At 44.5% G+C, this 15,530-nt stretch overlaps 1 long non-coding RNA gene across 2 annotated transcripts; it reads right to left on the bottom strand.

Annotated features, from left to right (window-relative positions):
- Nucleotides 1-7,051: 7,051 nt before the first annotated feature.
- Nucleotides 7,052-8,037, bottom strand: LOC119293461. 2 transcript variants are annotated; one of them, XR_005143067.1, is made up of 2 exons: nt 7,920-8,037; nt 7,052-7,851 (listed from the first exon to the last, which is right to left on the bottom strand). It is a non-coding gene; the product is annotated as an uncharacterized LOC119293461 (long non-coding RNA). The 2 variants fall into 2 exon arrangements; XR_005143068.1 differs by having other exon boundaries at nt 7,052-7,840.
- Between the last annotated feature and the right edge of the window lie 7,493 nt (nt 8,038-15,530).

The raw sequence follows: 15,530 nt of genomic DNA, 5'->3' as shown, positions 1-15,530 counted from the left end.
AGCCTTCGTCTGTTGTCGTGGTACAATCTTTTGTTATTAATTTTTTACAATGAATTTGTGGCAGTGCGTAGGCTCATTCACACATGTTGAATATTGAAGTGTGGATAATGCTTGTTTCTCGCCCACACGAGCTCACCACATGACACATAGATATTGTAAGGTACTTATGATTATTTGTACATATCAATAATGGCTTCAAATTTCTGCAATTATTCTATTCATAGTATATGTACTTCAAACGTTTATGATTTAGTTAATACGTGCAATTGCACACACACATTTACTATGGGTATAGAGGATCTTCTAGATAGCCTCTAGTCCATCGAATCAGAGAAATTTCAACCAAAGATTAACACTTGGTGATATGCGAAAGATACCCTAAGACACTCTAGAACTCTCAGCTTCTTTTATTCTCACAGTACTAGAGCAATCAATTCTTTCAATTTCTTGGGCAAGTTAAACATCTTGGGTACATTTCCGCAAAAAAAAAATCTTGGGTACATGCTCCACAAGTTAGTTTGTTGAGGGATTGAGATTTTTGTTGTTATGCAAAAACACCCGACTAGTACTCGCAACACATAACATGTGTAAAACTAGAAAAAAAAACTCTGACAAGGAAGAAGCGATCAAGAGGTAACCCCGCTCCCGACACCCGCGTCATCCTCCCAAGCGAAACAGGAAACCCTAGCCGCGCCACCACCGCCTCTAGCTTCGACCATTCCTCACGTTGCCGCCGCCGAGGAAAGCGCCGGTGAAGTCCGTGCGCGCCAAGGAAAGGTGGCGGTGCAGCCTTCTTGCCTCCTAGTTCCATCAACGCGAGGCGGGCTCTTCTTCGGGGATGACGTCCCTTCCCAGCAGTGGGCACTCATCCTTGTCTCCTACGGCGGGTGCTCAACCTCGTCTATGGCGGCGCCACCTCTCCCGTCTACACGCGTGAAGTTGAGCGGTGGGCCTGACCATGCGGGCCACGATAGAGAGCCTCTTTGGAGTGCGTCGGCGCATCTTGCGCGCTGGCCGTCAGTCGTGCGCCCTAGCTATCGCTGTGATGCGTCGGCGGCTGCTCCGAGCGTTGCTGCTGCAAGCGGGCCTGATCTAGGCCCCTGCAAGCATGCAACCGTTGTGCTTGGTGGTGGCACGGATTTGGGGGCCTTCTGCATCGCAACGACATGCACATGGTGGATCTTGTCGTTGCTACTCCGGTCCCGACGGGCCTGGAGTTGCGTTCTCTGGTGTTCGTGGCTCGTCGATGTCCTTCCGATTGAGACTCGGCTCTCTAAGTTGCACCCTTTCCGTCTTTCTTGACTCGATGGCGTCTTCACGGCTTCGGTCTTATCGGTCCAAATATGTGTTTTTTTTGGATCCTAACTCACCGATCTTGTTGGCTGCCATTGCAGCCTATGCCCTGCGTCAGCTCTCCAACCCTGACCGCCACCCCTTGCCTTGCCCCTCCTTTGCCAGATCCAATGATAGCCCGTTCTGCGACGCCTGTTGCCACCCCTGGGCCGCGAGCTTGGCTCCCCTTATGGACGCGGTGGTCCCAGCAAGTGACATGTTCCCCGTCTTCAGATCCTAACCGCCTAACGGCCTTTCTCTCTGTGCCCCTCTTCAAGCACCAGGGGAAACACTAGATCCAATTCCTTAGATTGAACAGCGGCGGTGTCTTGTCATGGCGGTGTTTACCTTCATGAAGGCGTCACCTTGTTTGCTCGTGGCATACCCGGTTGTTAGAAGGGAGAGAGATGTTTGGTGGAATAGTTCGTTGTATTACTTGAGCCTCGTGGGCATATATATACAGGAGTACATGGTCAACTTGGAGTACAAGACAAGCCGGAACATACGCTGGTCTATCTCATATTTCCTAACTAAATATAATACTCAACGTCCCCCGCGGTCACGACGGTAGCGACGCGGACTATGAGACTGGAGAAGAATTCGAAGGGAAGCCGACGGACACCCCCCACAGTCGTCACGGTCGATGCATGGCGGAGTCGTGGCTGGAGTGAAAACTGACGAGGTTGCTGAAGCAAGGCGGTAGCCCTTTGTGCCGTTTGTCGAGGTAGCCGAGAGCGTAGGTGGTGAAGCCGTAGTCGAGGTAGCCGTGCGAAGAACGCCGTGGTCAGTGTCGAGTCGGAGCTCACCGGTGTCGAGGTAGTCGACGTGGAGCCGCGGAAGAAGAGCAGCGGCGGCCTAAGGTGGCGGCGGCGGCTAGAGAAGGAGTGTGGCGGCGGTGCTCGAAGTAGGCGATAATGAGGCACGGACGGTGACATTCCCGCGCCAAGGGAGGCGGCGCGGCGCATATCATGTGGAAGTCAACGTGTGTGGACGGCGGTGGACCGCGGGCCGTAGCGTTACGGCCCGAAGGGGCGACGCAACGATGGCGGGCAGGTCTGGGCTACGGCAGGGAAGACCTCAGTGCGGTTCCAGGGATTGCGTGCCACGCTCGCTACGGCCTGACGGGGTGACGCAGCGGCAACGCGAGGGTCGGTGCAGCCTCGGGGACGGCCTGGAGCGGACGGCTTGATCGCGAGCCGCGGCACTAAGGCCCGAAGGGGCGACGCAGCGGTAGCGCGCGAGGTGGTGCAACCACGGGGACGGCCTCAGGGTGACGGCGGGGACCACGTGCTGCGGCGCTACGGCCCGAAGGGGCGACACAGCGGCGGCGTGGATCGGTGTAGCCACGAGGAAAACCATGGAACGGCAGCGTTGCGGCCCGACGGGGCGACGCTGCGGCAGCCCGTTGCTCAATCGATGGCATGTATACTCGATGACGATCTTCATTGAATTTGGTGCGGCACGTGCAATTGATTAGAACGAACGGTTTGCATTAGACAACGGGACGTGCAACCCAGTCCGCATGGGATGCGACGTACACGGGCAGCCACGCAGCCAGCATGCACGCCCCATGCATGGAACGGTGGGCAGTGGTATCCCCAACCCACCAGGGTTCAAATCCTGGTGCTCGCATTATTCCTAGATTTGTTTCAGGATTTCCGGCGATGCGCTTTCAGTGGGAGGAGATGTTTCCGTCGACGATGAGGCGCCTACGGTGACTTCGTAAATCTCAAGATGATATGCCGGCTCAGTCTTTCAGAGGTGCTCATAGGGGTAGGGTGTGCGTGTGTGCGTTCTTAGGATGAATATATGCGCGTGTATATGAGCGCTTGCGTCTGTACTGATGCTCAAAAAAAATCAAGTACTGCACTGGAGACGTAAATAAATTTTATCTATTATATCATTATGCTGAACCACAAATAGATAGTGTTGGGATTGTATAATATCATTCAATGAATCAGTTAATTCGCCGATAAATCGGTTAATCAGCAATTCGGTGACCCACCGAGTAGCAATTAACTGATCTAGGCCCCTGCAAGCATGCAACCGTTGTGCTTGGTGGTGGCACGGATTTGGGGGCCTTCTACATCGCGACGACATGCACATGGTGGATCTTGTTGTTGCTGCTCCGGTCCCGGCGGGCCTGGAGTTGCGTTCTCCAGTGTTCGTGGCTCGCTGATGTCCTTCCGATTGAGACTCGGCTCTCTAAGTTGCGCCCTTTCCGGCTTTCTTGACTCGATGGTGTCTTCATGGCTTCGGTCTTATCAGTCCAGATATGTGTTTTTCTGGATCCTAACTCACCGATCTTGTTGGCTGCCATTGCAGCCTATGCCCCGCGTCGGCTCTCCAACTCTGACCGCAACCCCTTGCCTTGCCTCTCCTTTGCCAAATCCAATGATAGCCTGTTCTGCGATGCTCGTTGCCACCCTTGGGCCGCGAGCTTGGCTCCCCTTATGGACGCGGCGGTCCAGCTAGTGACATGTTCCCCGTCTTCAGATCCTGACCGCCTAACGGCCTTTCTCTGTGCCCCTCTTCAAGCACCAGGGGGTCATGGTCATGGTGGTGTTTACCTTCATGAAGGCGTCATCTTGTTTGCTCGTGGCGTACCCGGTGATGGTTTTTGAGACTTTGGACGGTTTTTGAGACTTTGGACATCGTTTCCGGCTATTTCTCTTGGTCAAGGCAGTTTAACCCATGTTGTAGCTTCTGTTTGAGCCGAGCATCTCATCTCTCGCTCCTTCAGGCACCATCTTTACAACATCTTTGGTTGCGTCATGTGATGTACCCCCTTTGTTCTCATTCCGACTTCTTCTACGAATCAAAAGATATGCAAGTTTTGCATATTCATGAAAGAAAAAAAAAAGAAAACCCCACTTAACAAAAACAAGCAGGCTCGTCCCACTGATTTTTTTCCAACTAAATACTCCCTTCATTCCAATGAATAAGGTATGCACACATTCCAAAAATCAACTTTGACCAATAATTAAACCAACCAATTGTATGTTATTTGTGAGAAAAGTTATACCGTCGGATTCATATTCGAAAGAACTTTTCAGTGGTATAATTTTGAGTAATTCAAAAAAAATACTATTTACATAATTTACGATCGAAGTTGGATATATGTTGAGTCGAAACAACAATCAAGTACTGCACTGGAGACGTAAATAAACTTTATCTATTATATCATTATGCAGAACCACAAATAGATAGTGTTGGGATTGTATAATATCATTCAATGAATCAGTTAATTCGCCGATAAATCAGTTAATAGCTATTCGGTGACCCACCGAGTAGCAATTAACTGATCGAGATGCTAATTAATTGGCCGGTATCAATGATAAACTATGGTTATGCCAAGATGCCTCACCAGCAAATAAGGCAGATCGCTAATTGGTTGAACCACCTATACACAGATGACCAGAACCTGCACACAACGAATGATTCTCTGAATACATCCCTTAACTGCATGATATGGCACATAGAGTATATGCGCATCTTGTACAAAGACACTCTCCTGTTGTTGGTGAACACAATGGTTCTAGAAGCCAATGACAGCAATTGTATTGCCAATGCAGGAAGCTGTTCAACTATGCATTGAACCTCGACGAGGTCGACCGAAAGAGTATGTTATGTTCTTTTGTCTACCTGCATGCCATGGCAAATGATGCAACATATCTATGCATATATTAGCATAGCCCTTTCACCTCTTACATGCAATATTTGATTCGCCAGTTTTTTTTTTCTGTTACAGGGTTTGGTTTGATGCAAGAAGAGCTGGACGGCTGCCTCTACTCTAGCGAAACAACTGCGGTGTTCTGGCAGCCGAAGTCCAGCGGGGAGTGTGTATTTGTACCGTGTAGTATTAACGCTATGTAGACCTATAGGATGCTCCTGTAATGGTGCTACAGACCTACAAAACGCATGCACGTTAGACCTACTAGCACGCATGCCCGTGCGTTGCAACGGGAAAAAATATCATGCTCCCAATCCAGTAAGTACGGCTTAAAACTCACAAAGGTCCGCATCATCTATTGAGCACAAAGCAGAACTCGTATTGCTGCTTATCCTCTTCTCCGTCTAGATCAAAACTCTGAAATGTCTACGCAATCATCTATTTCAAAATATATGGTTGTTTATCCTCTTTCCTGCACCTCCATGAGCCAAACCAGGGACTGTCAAAAAATATTTGAGCTATCGAAGAATACAATCGGTCTGGACTCTGGACCCCTTTGTCTCATTTTGTCTATGACACATGCATCATGAACCCAACAGACGGCCATGCATGCTCTAGTTACGTATTTTACACATTTTTATAAAAAATTATTGGCACATCATGTGATGTTCCTTTGTCTCGTGTTGTATCTAACTAAAGGACTACAGGTAGCCGCCATTGGTCTTGAGTCGCGAGTAGCCCTAGACCCTGGACCCCGAGCATGTGGTGCCCGACATCATGTAGAGAAGCTTGCATCTGGAGCCCTCAAGTAGTTAGGTATTTGACACATCATGCAACATACACTAATCTTCTTTTATCAGCTCTTTGTTTTCTCCCAAGGCAGCTGGTGGCAATTGAGTTGATAATGTATATAAAGTGATAGCAATCGGTTTAACTCAGCGAGGTGGGACTATTGAAAAAAGAAGACACATCATCTATTTTTTAGTTAATAATACTCCATCCGTTCTTAAATAATTGTCTTTCTAGAGATTTCAACAAATGACTACATACGCAGCAAAATGAGTGAATTTACAATTTAAAACATGTCTACATACATCCGTTTGTTGTAGTCCATTTGAGATGGCTAGAAAGACAAATATTTGGAAACGGAGGAAGTAATATATAAAGCCCGAGGCACAGGGTGGAGTCGTGCATAGAGGGGGGAGGCGGAACGGGGCAGATTATTTTTTTTGCTAGGCATGGAGAAAAAGAAATTGTCAATTAGGGGTAAAGAATTGCGGTGGGACTATTAAGTAATGTACCCTATTTTGTAGCACAGTTGAATGCTAGCTGAGTTGGTTTGCTGCTTTGCCTACAGGATAGGAAGTCATGTGTTCGCGGTGAGTTTTTTCGCTGCTTGCATCCTCCGACGCGATAAGAAAAACTGCATAGCACGTCCCGTAAGAGCGCAACTATATTTTTCACTTCTCGCTGCAGTAGCCCAGCTCGGCCCATGACGGAAAAAGGGAACTATGGCCTAGGCAGAAAAGGTCCAACAACACTGCGAAATGTTTTTAAGGTTCCACGATAGACGGAATTTTAGTACCACCTCATATAATAATAATCATCTAAACCTGTCGAAACCAAAAAGAAAAAAAAACACCTAAATGGGACGAAACAAAGCGAAACCAAACTAAGAATACCTACTCCCTTTAATAGTAGGTATAGGTATAGATAGATTGTACTGAATAAAAAATTTGCATGGGTATATATGGGAAACAGATAACAAGTGTCTTCACAGCAAGTTGACATGCTTCAGGAACCTCGAAAAAAAAATGGTTAGCAGGGAACAAGAACAACCTAATGCATGTAAGCAGATGAATTTAAATGATGCTAAAAAAAACAGACCCCTTAAACTCACTTAGAAAAATTAAATAGCATGTCGGTCAATGGCAAAATAGAAAGACAGGCCAAGCAAACAGATTGCCCTAACAAACGACACGGTGTTCACCTAACCCAATCAGAGGTGGAGGTTCCCGGCGCGGCATGATCATCTAGTAACATGTGTAGATTCAGAAAATCCCCCCACTTGGCATAAACAAGCAGGCTAATGGCATTGTCCAAATAATATCTTACAAACAGGAAATAGACTAGAAGCATGCATAATAAAACGGAATGCATAACAAAAGTAGTACTAATAGATTATTCAGGCACCTAGTGAATGATGCAACGTGTGCTTGGGGATCGGAAGGCTCAGGCCAGCATTGCCACACACCATCCATAGGGCAGTGAACTGGTTGGGCCGGCCCATAACTGGCAAATGGCACACACTACTTAGGAGATGGGCCGGTCCATGTAGGTTGCGTTTTTTCTTTTACAGAAGCTACACTATGAAGTTTTGTGACGCTTCTAGAAGCTTCCAACCAGTTTTTCCTGGTTTAACTTTTTTTATGGATGGTGTGTGGCAATGCTGGCCTGAGCCTTCCGATCCCCAAGCACACGTTGCATCATTCGCTGCGGCGGGGGCCCAGGAGCTCGAACCACTCCAGGCCGTCATTGATCCACAGGCCGGACGGTGACGGATCGAATTTGGCGATTGGTTTAGGCAGCTGCCGCAGGCTATGCATCCTTGGACTGGATCTCTTGGTCTTGTTGTTCGCATCTGCTGCTGATTTCATCTTGATGCTATCATCTGCTGCAGAATCCATCGTGTTGATCTCTGCTACTTCTTTTGCGTCATTTCTTGACTGGTAGAAGAGGTGCACATCGGGATTGAGGCGGCGCAGTGCATAAATCCCACTCTCCCAATTCCGCGTCACCAGATTCACATACAGCCGCTTCATCTTGCGAGCGAGCCTGATTCAACACTAATATAGATGAATTGAGTTGACTGAGAGTCCTATTAAGAAAGGAGGAGGCTTTTGACGAATAATACCTGAGGATCGACAAACAAGCCGCGGTGAATAAGCTGCTTGTTCAGTGGGTGGTGAGAGGGGGAAGGGGAGGGGGAGGCGACGAGGGGGCAGTTGGTGGCGGCTGGGACGGGAGCTAGGTCAGACCTGTCGTCTTCTTTCTTGTATGTAGGCTTTTTATTTCCTGTTGGCGACCACATTGTTGGGCCGGATTGGCAGCTAGACCCAATCAGAGTGAAATGGCTGCGGAGTTGTTCCGCCCAATTCGTATTTGGCGCTTCAGGTGCAACTTATGAGGTTTTTTGGCAAATGGCACACACTACTTAGGAGATGGGCCGGTCCATGTAGGTTGCGTTTTTTCTTTTACAGAAGCTACACTATGAAGTTTTGTGACGCTTCTAGAAGCTTCCAACCAGTTTTTCCTGGTTTAACTTTTTTTCAAGCTCATGTACTTTTTTTAATTTGCAATGTTTTTTACATCCATGAACTTTTTTTATAACCACAAATTTTCAAATTCATGAACATTTTTCGAAACCATGAACAATTTTAAAATTCGTGTATAATTTTCAGATCCAAGAACAATTTTCCAGTTTGTGAACTTTTTAAAAATCCATGATCTTTTTCAAATTCATGAACTATTCTCATGTTTTTCAAATTCGCAAACTTCTTTCTAATTTGTGATATTCTCTTCAAAATACATGAACTCTTTAAATTCATTTTTTCAAATTTGAGAGCTTTTTTTAAATCCATGTGTGTCCCCTCAAAAGTCAAAGATCAACACCCAAACCGATCAAAACATCAAACTGAGCTCGGGACGAACCAATTAAACCAGTCGGCTCGCGTTGGTGGGCTACGGCCTAGCTGACGTCCCACGGCAGCCAATTCTGATTTCGGACGCCTAAGGCGCCAATTAGGAGGTCCCGTTGTTCGGTACAACCGTATTCTACACCAACTGCACTCTGGCTGATGCAATAGCGCACCGCACCGTGCCCAACGCTACTCAATTTGAGTGCTTTTTAAGGATCTGTTTGAGTTTATTTTCATTTTCAAGATGGAGGCAAAGGATTTATCACATCGATTAATTAACCATAAGAGAATTATGTAGTCTACTAATGAAAAACTGAGCGAAAACCGGTTAAGGCATACCACACGTAGACTACTCATTAGAAATGTAAAGGATGGTGGAGTACCCGCCTCCCTAGGCCACTCGTGGGAGAAAAGAGCCTCTTGGTCATCCGTCCCGTGTTCGCTTGCCGTGGGAGCTACTCGGGTGCAGCACGAGCTGTCCGATCTGTCCTGAAGGCTCGCGGTCGGGTGACCTGGCTGGCAGGTCCATGACGGGTGGACCGCCGGCTGCGCCCAGGGTGTAGGGACCCGACCCAAATGGATCGAAGTCTCTGTGCTTAAGTGTCATCTCTAGATCGGTATGCTGACACACACAGTACTCGAGGAATTATAACAGAGTTCAACCACACACTTTATTACATCGAGGTCCTCAAAAAAGTATTTATTACATAAATATGGCTGAAGGCCAACTAAATAAAATAACTGCGAAAGCTCCAAAGGTAAAATGAGTCCATCCAACTCCACGACAAACTGAGTGTAGAACAACGACCTATCGCACCTTAATCCTCGTCATAAAAGTCTGCAACATGAGACGTTGTAGCCGTGTAGGTCGGCACATGGTATGTGCTGGCAATTTCACACCATATAATAATAATGAGAAAAAAAGACTATCTCTATATGCAAATTTAGCTGGTGGAGGCTCTAAATCTAATTTTTTGCATAAAGCAAATTTGACCCTACAACAAAGGAATAAATTTTTATTTTCTACTAAATTAAAAATGGCCATTATTGAGAAGGTTTCTCCAACTCAATCCCAAAATTCCCAAGTTATTGGTAATCCAATAATTTCATTAAAAGAGTGATGAGATCAGCCAATAATTCACTTCTAGATACTCAAGTTGTCCATAACAGGGACACGACTAATCATGATTAGTTTGTACACTCTGAGAGGTTTGCGCACTTCCCCACAAGACTCGATCATCTCCATGATTGAAAGATCAAGACATAGACTTTCTGAAGTATTTCCTCTAAACCCTGGGTAGACCGGTACACCTACTTTCCCCTACATCAACTAGTCTACCACGGAAAAAGGTCACCAACTTACTCAATTATGCCAGAGCCCATAATGGCTTGTGACTTCACATGGAAGTTTCTAGGCATGAAATATGTTATGATCCCTTTGAACCTAAGTGGCGGACCTAGGGTAATCACACGGATACTCCGGTATCCCCTTAGGCGAGCACTGATTTCTCCAGGTGCCCCAAACAATCCACCCAGATGTGTATTAAGGTTGCCACCTTATGTTGTCCCAAACTTATTTATCTCTCGCAACTTGCATGGACCACACATACCAATCCCCGTCTACGAGCAAGCAATATGACATAACCAATATTCCCAGGGTGATCAAAGGTCATAGGTTCATACCACATGAAGTACATAGCATAACTACATGTTCCCAATCCTACTCATGCAATATTTAGGGTGAAACTAATGCATAATAAAAACTGGGTATTGAGAAGTATGGTCAAAATGTGAACTTGCCTTGCCGACGTTCATCGAACTCTAAAGATTCATAGTAGAAAGCTTCGCACTCCGGATGATCTAGCGTAAGCAAGCAATAACATACATAAGCATGCAAGCAAAGATCCAAAAGGAAAACAAATAAAAGACTTTAGAAAACTCCAAAAACAACCAAATAAAGTTTTTGTACATAACGTAATTTTTACAGCAACAAAAATAAATGGTTTTGGTTTAACAGATAGTACATATCACAAGCTTCGATTTGCAAAAAGAATCACCCAAAACGAAGTTACGAAAACTCAAGTTATGGCCTAACGAAGTTTGAATTCAAATTTTAAACCTTTCATAATTTTTTTGTTTGATTCTCTAGATAGATGATATTTTTATGAACTAGTAGGAAAAAGAATCAACTAAATTGGACCTATAGAGTAAAAGTTATACTATAAAGAAGAATTGGTATAGAATCTGAGATTGGAAAAATACTGGAAAAAGAGAAGAAAAAGAATTCGGCCAGAGGCCATGTGGCGCTCTCTGATTGGTTGGTGTGTTTGTTGCGGTTATTTTGAAAAAAACGTTTGCTAACTAAAGGTTTCGGTAGTAACGGCTTATAAAAAAAACTGAGTGTCCGATTCGAACTAAACCAGAAAAAACGATCTAACTAAAATGAAACCGTTTTTTTAACTGAACGTGTAGGTTCAGAGAAGAATGACGTACGTTGGGGTGGCTCTGGTCAGGTGGGGTGGCGGCTTCGGCGGTCGTCGGAGGCGGTGGAGGTGTCTAGGAGATGCGGTGGAGAGTAGCTCGTCCAGGGTGGAGTCGGTGAAGGTCGGCGACGACGAACGACGACAAAACCAAGCGATGAAGCTCGCGTACTCCGGGTGCTCCGGCGAAGACAACGAGGTCGGGCTAGCCTCTGTAGAAGGAGAGGGATCACAAGACCATGTCAAATAGATTATAGGGATTTAGAGAAGTCAACATACAGCAGCCTCGGGTGGGCCCGCCCAGCAAGCGCCCGTTCCCTTTCTTCCTTCCATCGCTATAGCTCCTTCGTGCATGTTTCGTTCTTTTTTCTATTTGCTGTTCGTCCCTTTCGTTTACAAAAACTGAAAATCACATGGATCTAAAATTTATGAATTTGAAAAATAGTTCATGAATTTAAAAAAGTTCATCAATTTTGAAAGCAAAAATGGAAAAAGTTCATCAAATTTAGAAAAAGTTCATCGGATTTGAAATAGAGTTTGCCGAATTTGAAAAAAGTTCATCGAGTTTGAATAAAAGTTCATCGATTTCAAAAAAAGTTCATCAAATTTGAAAAAAGTTCATCAGATTTGAAACAGAGTTTGCTGAATTTGAAAAAATGTTCATCGAATTTGAAAAAAAGTTCATCGAATTTGAAAAAAGTTCATCGACATTGAATAAAATTTCATCGATTTAAAAAACAGTTCATCAGATTTGAAAAAAAGGCTCATCAATTTTGCTAAAAAAAATCGTCGCTTTCGAAAAAGTTCACACATTTATGGGAAAAGAAAAATCAAGATAGAAAAAAAGGAAAGAAAACAAAAAACAGTTGGCTTTCTCGCATTGTATAAAGAAAGGAAAAAAGGATTGTAAGCACATCGTGTCTTCTGAACCAACTTGTTAGTGCGTTCGCTTCTAGAACGAATGAGCGCGGTTCGATTCACGGCAAATGCATTGTTTTTTTGCCTTTTTCGAAACAGAGAAGCAAGAGGAAGTAGGATGGGCCGGCCCAAGTGTACAGGGGGTGTGCGCCCTGTACGGAATGACCTATATTCGGCGCTTAAGGCGCCGAATAGGATCTGGGAGGGGAAACGGCCTGGGGCGCTGGCCTCTCGCTGGGGCTGGCCTGGCTACCTGCGCTGGCCGCTGCTGGGCCTTGGCTTGCTGGTGGCGCGGCTCTTTTTTTCGAAATCTTTTTTTCAGAAACACTAAAGTACCGAAAATACAAATAAAATAAGTCTAAATTTTTTCCAGAAAATTTACATAATTATATGGTCTTACTTATGACCTTGTGAACTTTTATCTGACATAAAATGCAATTTAAAAAATCATTTTTCTATGCTAAGAAAATTCGCATCAAAATAATTTGCAAATAAAACCCGCTAAATAACTTTTGATTTCAAATTCAATTTCCAATATATCTCTTCTGCTTTTGAAGAAGTCCTTTTATCTTCTCTCTTTATTTTATTTTTGAAATAATGGAAATGAATTTTGGTGAAACCAAATTTGATCCAAATTCCCAACTTTGAAATTTTCAAAAATGGTTTTAGGGAACTTCCAACTCTCTCTTTTGGTCCTTGAGTTGCTCAAAGTTCCTTGGATCAAAATTCAAATAAAACAAATGGGGCAAACATGCATAAATCACGAATGCATATGAATGATCTATTTATAAACATCCAAATTAAAAATTGGGATGTTACAAACCTACCCCCCTTAAGATGAATCTCGCCCTTGAGATTCGGGTTGGCTAGCAAAAATGTGTGGGTGGTCCTGTCAAAGATCTTCTTCTCGTTCCCACGTGGCTTCCTCCTCGGTATGGTGACTCCACTAAACCTTGCAAAACTTGATGACCTTCCTGTGGGTAACTCTGCTTGCAGTCTCGAGAATCTTGACGGGCTTATCCTCATAGGTCAGATCACTATCCAACTGTATGGCCTCTAGTGACACTATATCTCCCAAAGGAATATCGGCCATCTCTGCATGACACTTCTTCAACTAGGAAACGTGAAACATATCATGAACTCCTGACAAGGCTTTAGGTAATTCCAACTTGTAGGAAACTTCACCCATGCGTTCTAAAAGTCTGTACGGCCCCACAAATCATGGTGCTAACTTTCCTTTGACTCTAAATTGTTTAACTCCTCGAAGTGGAGACAGACGAAGATATGCTCTATCTCCGACTTCGTTGGTTACCTCCTTGCATTTAGTATCGGCATAACTCCTCTGTCTGGATTGGGCTACCTTGAGTCTATCACGTATCACCTTGACTTTCTTCTTTGAATCTCTAATTAAATCTGGTCCGAATAATTTACGGTCTCCAACTTCATCCCACATCAATGGTGTCCTGCACCTCCTTCGGTAAAAAGCTTCGAAAGGGGCCATCTTCAAACTAGTTTGATAAGTTTTGTTATATGAGAACTCGGCGTTGATACGTCCATTTTGCATCATGTTTTCCTACTGTCATTTATGTTGTTTTATGGTATAATAATGCTTTTTGGAGTAATTCTAATACCTTTTTCCTCATAATATGCAAGGTATGCACCAAGGGGGAGAATTCTGGCAGCTGGAAATCTGGACCTAAAAAAGCTACGTCAAACTACCTATTCTGCACAACTCCAAATGAGCTGAAACTCCCCAAGGATTTTTTATGGGATATTTAATAATTATTGGAGCAAATAAGTACCAGAGGAGGGCCACCAGGTGGGCACAACCCACCTGGGCGCGCCAGGAGGCCCAAGCACGCCCTGGTGGGTGTTGCCCTCCTCGACCCACCTCCAGTGCCCATCTTCTGGTATATAAGTCATTTTGACCTAGAAAAAAAATCAGGAGAGGACGTTCGGGACGAAGCGCCGCCGCCTCGAGGCGGAACTTGGGCAGGAGCACTTTTGCCCTCCGGCGGAGCAATTCCGCTGGGGGAACTTCCCTCCCGGAGGGGGAAATCATCGTCATCATCATCACCAACAACTCTCCCATCTTGGGGAGGGCTATCTTCATCAACATCTTCACAGAACCAACTCCTCTCAAACCCTAGTTCATCTCTTGTGTTCAATCTTTGTATCAAAACTATAGATTGGTGCTTGTGGGTGACTAGTAGTGTTGATTACATCTTATAGTTGATTACTATATGGTTTATTTGGTGGAAGATTATATGTTCAGATCCATTATGCTATTTAATACCCCTCTGATCTTGAGCATGTTTATCATTTATGAGTAGTTACTTTCGTTCTTGAGGTCACGGGAGAAATCATGTTGCAAGTAATCATGTGAACTTGATATGTGTTCGATATTTTGATGATATGTATGTTGCCATTCTCTTAGTGGTGTCATGTGAATGTCAACTACATGACACTTCACCATATTTGGGCCTAAGAGAATGCATCATGGAGTAGTTATTATATGGTGGGTTGCGAGAGTGACAGAAGCTAAAACCCCAGTTTATGCGCTATTCCATAAGGGACCGATTGGATCCAAAAGTTTAATTCTATGGTTAGAATTTATTCTTAATACTTTTCTCGTAGTAGTGGATGCTTGCGAGAGAGTTTAATCATAAGTAGGAGGTTTGTTCAAGTAAGAACAATACATAAGCACCGATCCACCCACATATCAAATTATCAAAGTACCGAACACGAATTAAGCCAACAAGATGAAAGTGACTAGATGAAATTCCCGTGTACCCTCAAGAACACTTTGCTTATCATAAGAAAATCTTTTGTCCTGTTGCTACGTCTTGAGCTTGCATTGGTTTTCCTTGAAGAGGAAAGGGTGATGCAGCACAGTAGCGTAAGTTTTTCCTCAGTTTTTGAGAACCAAGATATCAATCCAGTAGGAGGCTCCTCACAAGTCCCACGCACCTACACAAACAAACAAAGAACTCGCAACCAATGCGATAAAGGGGTTGTCAATCCCTTCAAGGCCACTTGCAAAAGTGAGATCTGATAGAGATAATATGATAAGATAAATATATTTTTGGTATTTTATGATATGGATTGGAAAAGTAAAGATGCAAATAAAAGTAGATTGAAAGCTTAAAAGATAAAAGATAGACCCGTGGGCCATAGGTTTCACTAGAGGCTTCTCTCAAGATAGCATAAGTATTACGGTGGGTGAACAAATTACTATCGAGCAATTGATAGAAAAGCAAATGATTATGAGATTATCTAGGCATGATCATGTATATAGGCATCACGTCCGTGACAAGTAGACCGACTCCTACCTGCATCTACTACTATTACTCCACACATCGACCGCTATCCAGCATGCATCTAGAGTATTAAGTTCATAAGAACAAAGTAACGCTTTAAGAAAGATGA

The sequence above is a fragment of the Triticum dicoccoides genome, chromosome 4B (genome assembly GCF_002162155.2).
Source record: "Triticum dicoccoides isolate Atlit2015 ecotype Zavitan chromosome 4B, WEW_v2.0, whole genome shotgun sequence".
NCBI classification, from domain to species: domain Eukaryota; kingdom Viridiplantae; phylum Streptophyta; class Magnoliopsida; order Poales; family Poaceae; genus Triticum; species Triticum dicoccoides.
Note: the sequence above shows the minus strand (reverse complement) of the source record. Positions and strands in the feature narration are given on the sequence as shown.